General features: G+C 45.7%; 1 protein-coding gene across 9 annotated transcripts in view; it reads left to right on the top strand.

Annotated features, from left to right (window-relative positions):
- Positions 1-2,459: 2,459 nt before the first annotated feature.
- The window catches only part of NRF1 (nuclear respiratory factor 1), a 143,195-nt gene continuing 135,386 nt past the window's right edge, over positions 2,460-10,268 (top strand). For 4 of the 9 annotated variants that reach the window (XM_032276000.1, XM_032275999.1, XM_032276002.1 and 1 more), the window contains exon 1: positions 2,460-2,583. The gene's annotated coding sequence lies outside the window, so the exon portion shown is untranslated. Of the gene's footprint in view, positions 2,584-3,117; positions 3,475-10,268 lie in introns of those variants that run through there. The other 5 variants (XM_032275997.1, XM_032275992.1, XM_032275994.1 and 2 more) reach the window with 3 other exon arrangements.

The raw sequence follows: 10,268 nt of genomic DNA, 5'->3' as shown, positions 1-10,268 counted from the left end.
ACTAAAAATACAAAAATTAGCTGGGCGTGGTGGTGCACGCCTGTAATCCCAGCTACTCCAGAGGCTGAGGCAGGAAAGTCGCTTGAACCAGGGAGGCGGAGGTTTCGGTGAGCTGACATTGCACCACTGCACTGCAGCCTGGGTGTCAGAGCAAGACTCAGCATCAAAAAAAAAAAAAAAAAGAAAAAGAAAAAGAAAAAAGAGAAATGAAGAAAGTTCTGGGCAAAGGGAACAGCCCTTGCAACAGCTGTGAGGTGGCACAACTTCCAGGCTTCAATGACCGGAGAGCTTCCCAGGTTTGAGTGTAGCCTGAGAAATGTCTGTGGCAGATGAGGTCAGAGATGGCAACACGGATGAGATCACCAACGGCCCTGTAGCCACCTCAAAGAATTTTAGACTTTAACCTCGGTGTTAATGGGATCTTATTAAGAATCTTAAACAGGGAAATGACATGATTTTCTTTCTTGAAAGACCATTCAAGCTGTAGTGTGGAGAATGGATTTGGAGAGGGCAATTTCAGTGGCAGGGAGACCAAGAGGATTCCATTGCAGTGTCTGCAGGAGAGATGATAGTAGCTTGAACCAGAGTTAAGAACTGACAGGGAACAACAGTGTTTTTTTTTGTTTTTTGAGACAGAGTTCTGCTCTTGTTGCCCAGGTTGGAGTGCAATGGCGCGATTTCGGCTCACCTCAACCTCTGCCTCTCAGGTTCAAGCGATTCTCCTGTCTCAGCCTCATGAGTAGCTGAGATTACAGGAATGTGCCACCACACCCTGTTAATTTTGTATTTTTAGTAGAGACGGGGTTTCACCATGTTGGTCAGGCTGGTCTCGAACTCCCGACCTCGTGATCTGCCCACCTTGGCCTCCCAAAGTGTTGGGATTACAGGCATGAGCCACCTCGCCCAGTGTGGAACAGTTTTAGAGATCTAATTGGGGCCAGGCACAGTGGCTTACAGCTGTACTTCCCAGCACTTTTGGAGGCTGAGGCAGGTAGATCACTTGAGCCTAGGAGTTCCAGACCAGCGTGGCCAGCAAGGCAAAACCTCGTCTCTACTAAAAATACAAAGATTAGCCGGGCCTGGTGGTGGACACCTGTAGTCCAAACTACTGGGGAGGCTGAGGTGGATCCTTGAGCCCAGAGAGGTCGAGGCTACAGTGAGCAATGATCGCTGCCCTCCAGCCTTGGTGACAGAGCGCGAACCTGTCTCACAAACAAACAAATCTAATTAAATGCGGGGACTCTAGAGAGAGAAAGGAGCAATGGATCATTTCCAGGTTTCTGGCTTGAGCATTTGGGTGGCTGGTGGTGGTAGTCTCTTAGAAAACACTGGAGAAAAAGATTCAATTTTTGGATATGTTGAACTTTGAGTTTAATAGAATCTTGAAAATTAAAGCTTCCTGATTTTGTTAATCCGTTTTCTGACACCCTTTAGCCATTCTCTAATGCAATGCTTTTCACGTTATTACGTGCATAGGGATTACCAGGAGTGTGGAGGTGGGGATGTGAAAATGCAGGTTTCTAGGCTAACAAGCCAAGATTTTGGAGATACCAACTGGGTCCCAGGGCTGAAAACAATCAGCCTGAGTAATTCTGATGGAGGGAGTCTCCTGACAACACTTAAGAAACAACAAAAACGACCCCTCTGTCGGGCGTGGTAGCCTGTAATACCAGCACTTTGGGAGGCCGAGGCTCGCTTGAGCCCAGGAGTTCGAGACCAGCCTGGACAACACAGGAAGACCCTCCGCCCCTCGAGTTTCTAAAAATAAAAAAAAAGACCCCCATGTGTCTCTACCATTAGGTTGTTTTCCCACTGTCCACCCCTCCCTACTTCTCAGGCAGCTGCTTGGGGGTCCCTACTGCTTCGAATAAGCTCCGTGGGAGCCAGGACGTTGTCTTACTAACAGGTGCACCTTCAGCGCTCTCAACAGCACTGGCCCCCTAGAAATGTTCGCCGAACAATCGAATGGCTGAATACATTCATAGGTTGCTTTGTACAAAAACTTTTGCTTTGAAATATCTGAAGAGTTCGAGATAGAAAAGCAGACGTCATTCCAAAGAGAGAGAGTGAGGAAGCAACCGGGAAGGCAACGCCGAAAAAACCGGAGGGGAGCCACTTGCCGATCCCCCAAGCACAGTCTGGAGGTCCCAATTCCCGCGGTAGGGGGGCGAGAAATGCCACTCTTCTGATCAGCAACCATTTTGGGCCTGCTTGCGCCGCTTCTCCATGGCGTCCGCGTTGTGCTAATCCAGTTGCTTTTGAGGTTCGGGTCTCCTCCAAGCCTTTGAGGCGCCTGGTGCACGCAAGGCGGCGGCGGGGGAGGCCGGAGCCCTAGTCGCGAGTCCCTTCTACCGCCCGCTGGCAGAGCAGCCGCACCGACCTCCTCATCATGGCGACGGCCGGGCGGGGAAGCCGGGCCGTGCGTCGCGTGCGTGCCCTCTTCCTCCCCTCCCCCTCCTCGGCGGCGGCGGCGGCGGCAGAAGCGGCAGCGCTCGCCATTGCCGCTGGTGGCAGGAGGCTGCGAGGAGCCGGCGCGGTCGCAGTCTCCACGGCGCAGGCCCACGGTAGCGCAGCCGCTCTGAGGTGAGTGCCCTACCGCGCAATCTCCAGCTATTTCAGCCCCGGCGCAGCCGCAACACGCCGCCCGCCCGCCGGCCGGCCGGCCCGCCCCGCAGCCGGCACCCTGCCGCCCCCGGCTCCGGGCCTGGGCCCCCGCCGGATTCGGCCCGCCTCGGGCGGGGAGCCCCGGCCCGGCCCAGCCAAACCGCCACCCCGAGGATGCGCAGGCCGCACTAGGCCCCAGGCGTCCTGGCGGGCTGGGGAGGGAGGCGCTGCCCTCCCGAGAGCCCCAGGGTTCCGGCCTCCCCCGCCGCCTGGGGCTCTCGGGACCGCGGCCTCCTCCCCGCCGTGGAACCCGGGGCCCGGCCTTCCCGCGGCTCGGGAGCGGGAGGCGCGGGAGAGTGCGCCGGGCCCGGGAGCGGGAGGTGGGCGGGCTGCGCGGGACCGAAGCCGCGGCTCTTCGCTCGCCCCCTCGGCCCTTCCCGGCTCTCGTCCGCGGGCGGGCGGCGCGGCTGGGCCGGGCTGGGGCGCAGGAGCCGCTGTCTCCTGCGGGAGAGGAGGCTGGCTCTTTGGGCGACCTCCGAAGCTTCCCTCCTGCCGGGGTGGCGTGGGCTTGTTACCCAGGTAGACTGGGGGACGCTGGAATATGGCGCGTTGCCCACCTTCTTGCAAGTTAGGAGGCGGCCGGGGCGGCAGTTCGAGGAGGAGGGCGCAAAGTCCTTTTGTACGCAGAAATAAGGAGCGACATTGTGTTTTCTTCCCCAGCTGAGATGTGCCCGCGGAGGGGCCGCGGTTCTTCCTGTGCCTCGGGTGGTGGTCCCCTGGGTGGGGAAGAGGGGGAGTGGCACGCCCCTCCGAAGGAACTGAACCTTTTGCCACTGGAAAGACAGGGGCTCTGGGTTGGCCGTGTGCATGGTATTTTCCCACATCCCCAGACCTTTTCGGGTTTGTCATTGTATGTTGTGCACTCCACCTTGCAATGATGTCTGCTGCCTCTCTCACCTGTTGTGTCGTGGCTGGTCCCAAAGTTTCTGTAGTGCATTTGGCTGTTCCCACCAGAACTTGAAGTTGTTTAAAAATCTTAATATTTGGGGGGCTTCCAGTGATATCTGCTCCAACCAGTTGGAGGAGCTGTTGCCTGTTCTCCATTCTTCTCAAGCATTAGATTAGAATATATTAATTGCTTATTTTAGAGCTGGTGTCAGTCGTGCTGAATTCTTTCTGTGGTCAGCAAAATTCACATTTTCTTAAGTGTTCAGAGACCGTATATTGGGAAACGCATAAGGAGAAAGGTAGTGTGAGTGAGCCTGTCAGTTTGCACGGTGTTGGGCAGAGCTTATGTCCCGGGACATCATCTGTGCTCGCGGTCATCCTTTTTCCCATTCCATCTCAGCCTAGCCTTTTAAAAAATTCTTTCTCCTTTGGGCTTGACCAGTAAGTTATTGGGAAAGGGGGGCGTTGGAGTCTTGGAGATGCTGTTTGGGTATGTGTGTTTGATTCATTAGTATCCCGATTCCCTAAAACTGTGTTTGACAGTTCTTGACAGGTTACCCCATAAGACAGTGAAAATATGACTAGTTCTCTCGGTGCTTCTGAGTGTAATTTCCTTATTTTATGAGTGCAAAAGGAGACATAATTATCACATGCAATATAGAATATTTACTCTTGGATTCTAAATTGTGTGCAGAATTTTTTTTTTCTTTTCATGGGACTTAGACAGTGGCTTTCAACAGGGCACATGACCAAAACAAAAAACAATCAGATTAAGAAAACTCTTTACTTAATCTTTTGGCTCATCCTTACTTGAAGTCCTTTAATTCCATCACACAATCTCAAACTCAACATAGAGGAGGGATATTGACTTTATGTTTTGTAGTCAGTGGTCATATATTGGAGGGAAAATGACTTGCTTAGTAGTCAGTTGTCATATTCTCATGTAGCAAAGAAAATTTCTTATCCCCAAGCCGGGAGTTGTTCTGGAAATAGTTGTTTTTCTTTTCTTTTTTTCTTCAGATGGAGTCTGTTTCCCAGGCTGGAGTGCGGTGGTTCAATCTCGGCTCACTGCAGCCTCTGCCTCCTGGGTTCAAGCGATTATCCTGCCCCAGACTCCTGAGTAGCTGGGATTACAGGTGTGGGCCACCATGCCTGGCTAATTTTTATATTTTTAGTAGAGGCAGGTTTCGCCATGTTGGCCAGGCAAGTCTCGAACTTCTGACCTAAGGTGATCTGCCGGCCTTGCCCCCCAAAGTGTTGGGATTACAGGCATGAGCCACTGCACCTGACCCAATAGTTTTCTTATAAAAAAATATATGTATGTGTGTGTGTCTGTGTATAATATATATACACAATTTTTTTTCTTTTTTTAAATTAGAGGTGGGGATCTTGGTATGTTGTCTAAGCTGGCCTTGAACTCCTGGGCTCAAGCAATGCTTCCACCTCAGCCTCTCTAGTAGCTGAGACTATAGGCAAGTGCCACCATGCTGGCAGTGGCTTTATAATAGGTTTTAAGGAAATGTAGCTCCTGTGTTTATAAAAGGAACTATAGAAGTAGGAGATAATAAGGGCCCTTGTCCAGATATAGAAGGGATTAAAGGAGAAAGGATTTCAGGTTTCCTTCTGAATTCCTGTGTATGTTGTTAGAACCCCAAATTGTAGGTTTTTTGTTTTATTAGACCATAATTAGGCACTTGTCTAATTTTGTTAAGGAACTGAAGGCCAACTTCCCATGATGTCAGTACCTGAATTTACATTGCCTGCACACTGTAGATCCAACCAAATCTCTGGGTTGTCTTTAGAAGCATTTTATGTGAAAGAACCACAAATGAGTGACTTGTTTTAAGGGAAATTTAAGCTCCTGTGGTCTGGGATTAAATTTTTATGCCTTTTCTTGTATGCAATAAGGCATTCAGTAAATGTTGGGGAATAATAACGATGAACAGTAATTACTGAAATTAATTTTTTTTCATGAGTATTTTAAAAGGCATGCTGATTTTTTGGTTTTTGAAGGGACTATGAACTGTCAGTCTTTAGAAACAGTCTGCAGTCCTACCTCAACAGGAAGTTAATGTATATACATTCAGCTTCTGTCAGATGTCTTTAGACAAGCCCAGTGCTTCATGCTGAAGCAGGCTTATTCATCCACACAGTGCTACTGTGAAAAATTGGAGGGTGAGGGGAGACTCCATGGGCTGTTGAATTTCACAAATGTCTATTTTAATGTCGAGAGTTTAGATGCACCCTTCCTGGGCCTGCAGTCATCCAGGAAATGGGATATCTGAATTTAAATGTTTGTGTGTGACTGTGTGTGATGCTTATTAACATGTATATATAGCGTATTTGGAAAATCAATCTTAAAATACCAATCTTTGATCTTGTAAAAAACATATCAGAAAATGTTTTAAAGGACATTTTCTTTCTGTTCTTTCATGTTTTCCTTGATAGCTAAAGCTAGTGTTTTCAGCCTGAGCTTACCCAAATATAATTTTCCATGAATGCTTAGTAAAATGGCAATGAAAAAGAAACCCACTTGTTACATTTTTTAGAAACATTTTATTTAGACCAAGTCCAATGTTTTTTGAGTCTCAGGATACATGTTAATTTTTTTGCCCTATGTATCATATATTTCCTTATTAACTAAAGGGTGGATTACCCACTTTCTTGGGTTTTGAGTTAGTACTTTTATCCATCAGTATTCTACTAAGGTAAACAGACTGGAAGATAAATAGTAAAAGGACGTGAAACAAATCAATTTCAGGTGTTTCCGGAAGATTAAAACCACATTGAGCTATTGGAAACTTTTAATCCTTGAGCAACAAGAATGCTTTGTTTGAAGTTATTTTAATGTAATATGGACAAAACTTGGGAAATGAATTTTTAACTGCTCAAGGAAAATAAGTGGATTGCTTGTACCTTAGTACACATATATCTATATGTTTTTTTTCTCAAGTTCCTTTCAGGATTAGGCTAATGTATTTTTAACCCGACTTAATGCAGTGTAGTTAGCAAAACATCAGAAAGGCTTCATCATGTTCTTGTCTTTATGCCTAAAATGTTTTAAAATGTGAACATTTATGTGATACCAAGTAAACTTTCTCTGACCCGAAGAAGGGCTAGGAATACAGCTCTACAGATATGTTCTAATATATTAGAAAACAATGGCTGGGCATGGTGGTTCATGCTTATAATCCCAGCACTTTGGGAGGCCAATGCAGGAGGATTGCTTGAGACCAGGAATTCAAGACCAGCCTGGGCAACGTAGCGAGACCCTGTCTTTACAGAATATTAAAAAAAAAAAAACAAAAACTATCTGGGTATGGTGGCATATGGTTGTAGTTTGAGCTATCAGGAGGCTGAGGCAGGAGGATCACTTGAGCTTAGGAGTTTAAGGTTGCAGTGAGCATAATCGTACCGTTGTGTTTTCGCTTGGGTGACAGACCCTGTCTCAACAAAAACACCTGATTGCTGTTAAGGCAGGCCTACCACATTTGGGATCTCTTGAGGCAAATCTGTATTGTATCTCTAAGAGCAGGCAGCAGTCACTTAGAAGATAATCTGACTGTAAGAAATGGTCTGCTGAATTCCAGATCTGGTATTCTGCCTTGCCCAATCACAACATGGTTTGTGTAAAGCTCCAACTGCTACTGAACCATCAGATATTTCTTGAGGAAGCCGTGTCTCGTAAGGAGGGGTGTGTGTGTGTGTGTGTGTTTGAGGGAGTGTGGTGGGGAGGAGAGGGGGAAAGAAAAGATGATACTAGGAAAAGAATATAGTTTTAATAGGTTGGGATGATCCCTGGAATTTTTTAGGGGAAATATTCTCAAAAGAAGCTATAAGAGCTACTTTTGTATGGGTTATCAGTTTGCTGATTTAGACTATTTTCTTGTAATTGGATTGTTTTATATGTAAGCATAGTATTTCAATTCATGCATGCTGGTTTCTGTGGTTACAAATGTGAAAAGTTTGGCTGGTAGCTTAAGTGGACATTTTCTTAAGAACTCTTGAAGTGGTGCCTTTTGGGATAAACTATGCCAAGCCATTTTCTGACTCTTCATGACGAATGAGCTTTATATGCATATATATTAAGACTGTTTTTAAAAAGCATATATTTTACTGTTGGTAATTGTAAAGTCTTTGCTTTTTAGAACTTTAAGAGTCCGTTTTGTTGCTACTGCTGAATGCTAATGTGGTTAGGCTGGCAGCTAAACCTACAAAGAACAAGGGGAAGTGAGGAAATGTCCCTGTGAAACATTGCTTAAAGCTATTTGAGCAGTGGACTAGAAATGGGGAGTTGGGGACTAGGGGACCTGATTTTTGTTTTATGTTCAAAGGAGAGTGAAACATTCTCTCCGTTGGGAAATAACTTCCTTAAGTGTATTTTCACTTTGGAGTTTTGCCACTCATTCACCAAACAATGATTAAAGATACACCATATTCCGGGCATGTGCTAGGTGCTAGAGTAACAAGTATTGGGCCTTGTCTGGTAGGGCAGAAAGGTATGGGCTCAACCAGCTATGTTACAACTTCTAGAGAACCAAAATAGTGTAAAGAAAGAGTGGTGTGGGATTGTAGGAGGAGAGAGAAATTCTGGGGAGAGGAGAGTGATACACAGAGAAAGGTGAGCTTAGGGAAGACTTTTCATTTAAGGGAGTTTGAGTAGGACTTGGAAAGGTGAGTTTAGCTGCATTAACTGATGGAGAAGAGGGGGAGCTGAGAGGAAGAGCATCAGAAATCTGATTTGAGAACTAGCAAGTGGATTTTGCTCTACTTGGAGAATAGTGGACTGATAAGGTTGTGTCCTGATTGGGAAGAGTTTGTAATTCCATGCTTATGAGTGTGGACTTCTCTATAGGCATTTAGGGACTGTAAGAGATTTGAGTAGGACATCTACTCTGGTTTTTAAAAATATGACATGTGAAGGTTGGACTAGAGACCTGTGAGACTATTGAATTGTGGTGTTAAAAGACATACATTCTGGAGATCATTTTTACTTGACAGTTGTCAGATTTGGGTTACAATTGAGTAAAGGGGAGTTAAAGATTACAGTTTGGTTATTGGGTGATGATGATGCCTTTAAGATAGGGAATGTATAGGAAAAACAGGATTTGAGGAGGAAGGTAATAGAGTATGATTCCAGGTATGTTTAGATATCTGGGAATCAAGAAATGTCAAGTAAGTACCTGGATATTTGGGCTGGAGCTCAAGGGGGCATTGGGATCCATTAGGGGATTTGCATTTATCAGTATAATGCCATATAGAAACTGCAGAAAGCCAGGCATGGTGGCTCACACCTGTAATCCTAACACTTATGAGGCCAAGGCAGACGATCACTTGAGGCCAGGGATTCAATACCAGCCTGGGCAACATAGTGGGACCCTGTCTCTATAAAAATGTAAAAATTTGTTAGGTATAGTGGTAGACCTGTGGTCCTGGCTACTCAGGAGGCTGAGGCTGGAGGATGACTTGAGCCCAGGAGTTTGAGGCTATAGCAAACTATAATAGGGCCATGCACTCCAGCCTGGCTGTCAAAGTAAGACCCTGTGTATAAGAAAGAAAAAAAAAAAAGCAGCAGCAAATAGTACAGGTTGAGTATTTTTTATCCAAAATGCTTAGGACTAGAAGTGTTTCAGAGTTTTGTTTTTTTTGTTTGTTTGTTTGTTTTTACTTTGTAATATTGGTATTCCCATAATGAGATACCCTGGGGATAGGGCCCAAATCTAAACTAGAAATTATTTTATGTTTCATATACATCTTACAACCCAAATGCAGTTTTATACACTATTTTAAATAATTTTGTTCATGAAACAAAGTTCTGATTCCATTCTGACTGTAATATGTCCCTGAGGTCAGGTGTGGAACTTTCCACTTGTGGCATCATGTCAACGCTCAGAAAGTTTCAGATTTTGGAGCATTTCAGATTTCAAATTTTTGGATTAGAAATGCTTAACCATATCAAGAGTGAAGAAAAAAAAAATTAAGGGCAACTGTGGAGAGTATCTACGTCTGAGAGTCAAGTGGAAGAATAGAAACCTATGAAGTAAATTGAACAGATAAGATTATAGGGCCGGGCGCGGTGGCTCAAGCCTGTAATCCCAGCACTGTGGGAGGCCGAGGCGGGTGGATCACGAGGTCAAGAGATCGGGACCATCCTGGTCAACATGGTGAAACCCCGTCTCTACTAAAAATACAAAAAATTAGCTGGGCATGGTGGCGTGTGCCTGTAATCCCAGCGACTCAGGAGGCTGAGGCAGGAGAATTGCCTGAACCCGGGAGGCGGAGGTTGCGGTGAGCCGAGATCGCGCCATTGCACTCCAGCCTGGGTAACAAGAGCGAAACTCCGTCTCAAAAAAAAAAAAAAAAAAAAGATTATAGGATTGAAGACACTGAAGAGAGGAATGAGTGAATCTTGACAGGGAAGTCAGCAGTGGGAAATACCAGAGTTCATTGATTTGGAGGGCAATGCTGGAGGATTGCTTAAACTCAGCACCTCGAGACCAGCCTGAGTAACAAGATGTCATCTGTTCAAAAAAAAAAAAAAAGATAATTTCATTGGATAAAAACTGGACTTGGCATTTAAGAGATAAAAAATTTTCTGAAAGTGTACTTATGTATGTATGTATTGTTTTTCTAGGAACCATGATAGTTTAGACAGAATAGATTGCCAGAGCATTACTAAATACAGGGGTAGGGTCTACAGAACCTAACTTCGTAGA

Source organism: Sapajus apella, unplaced genomic scaffold (genome assembly GCF_009761245.1).
Source record: "Sapajus apella isolate SASKATOON/1434 unplaced genomic scaffold, GSC_monkey_1.0 scaffold7, whole genome shotgun sequence".
Lineage (NCBI taxonomy): Eukaryota > Metazoa > Chordata > Mammalia > Primates > Cebidae > Sapajus > Sapajus apella.
This window is presented reverse-complemented; position numbering and strand designations above follow the sequence as displayed.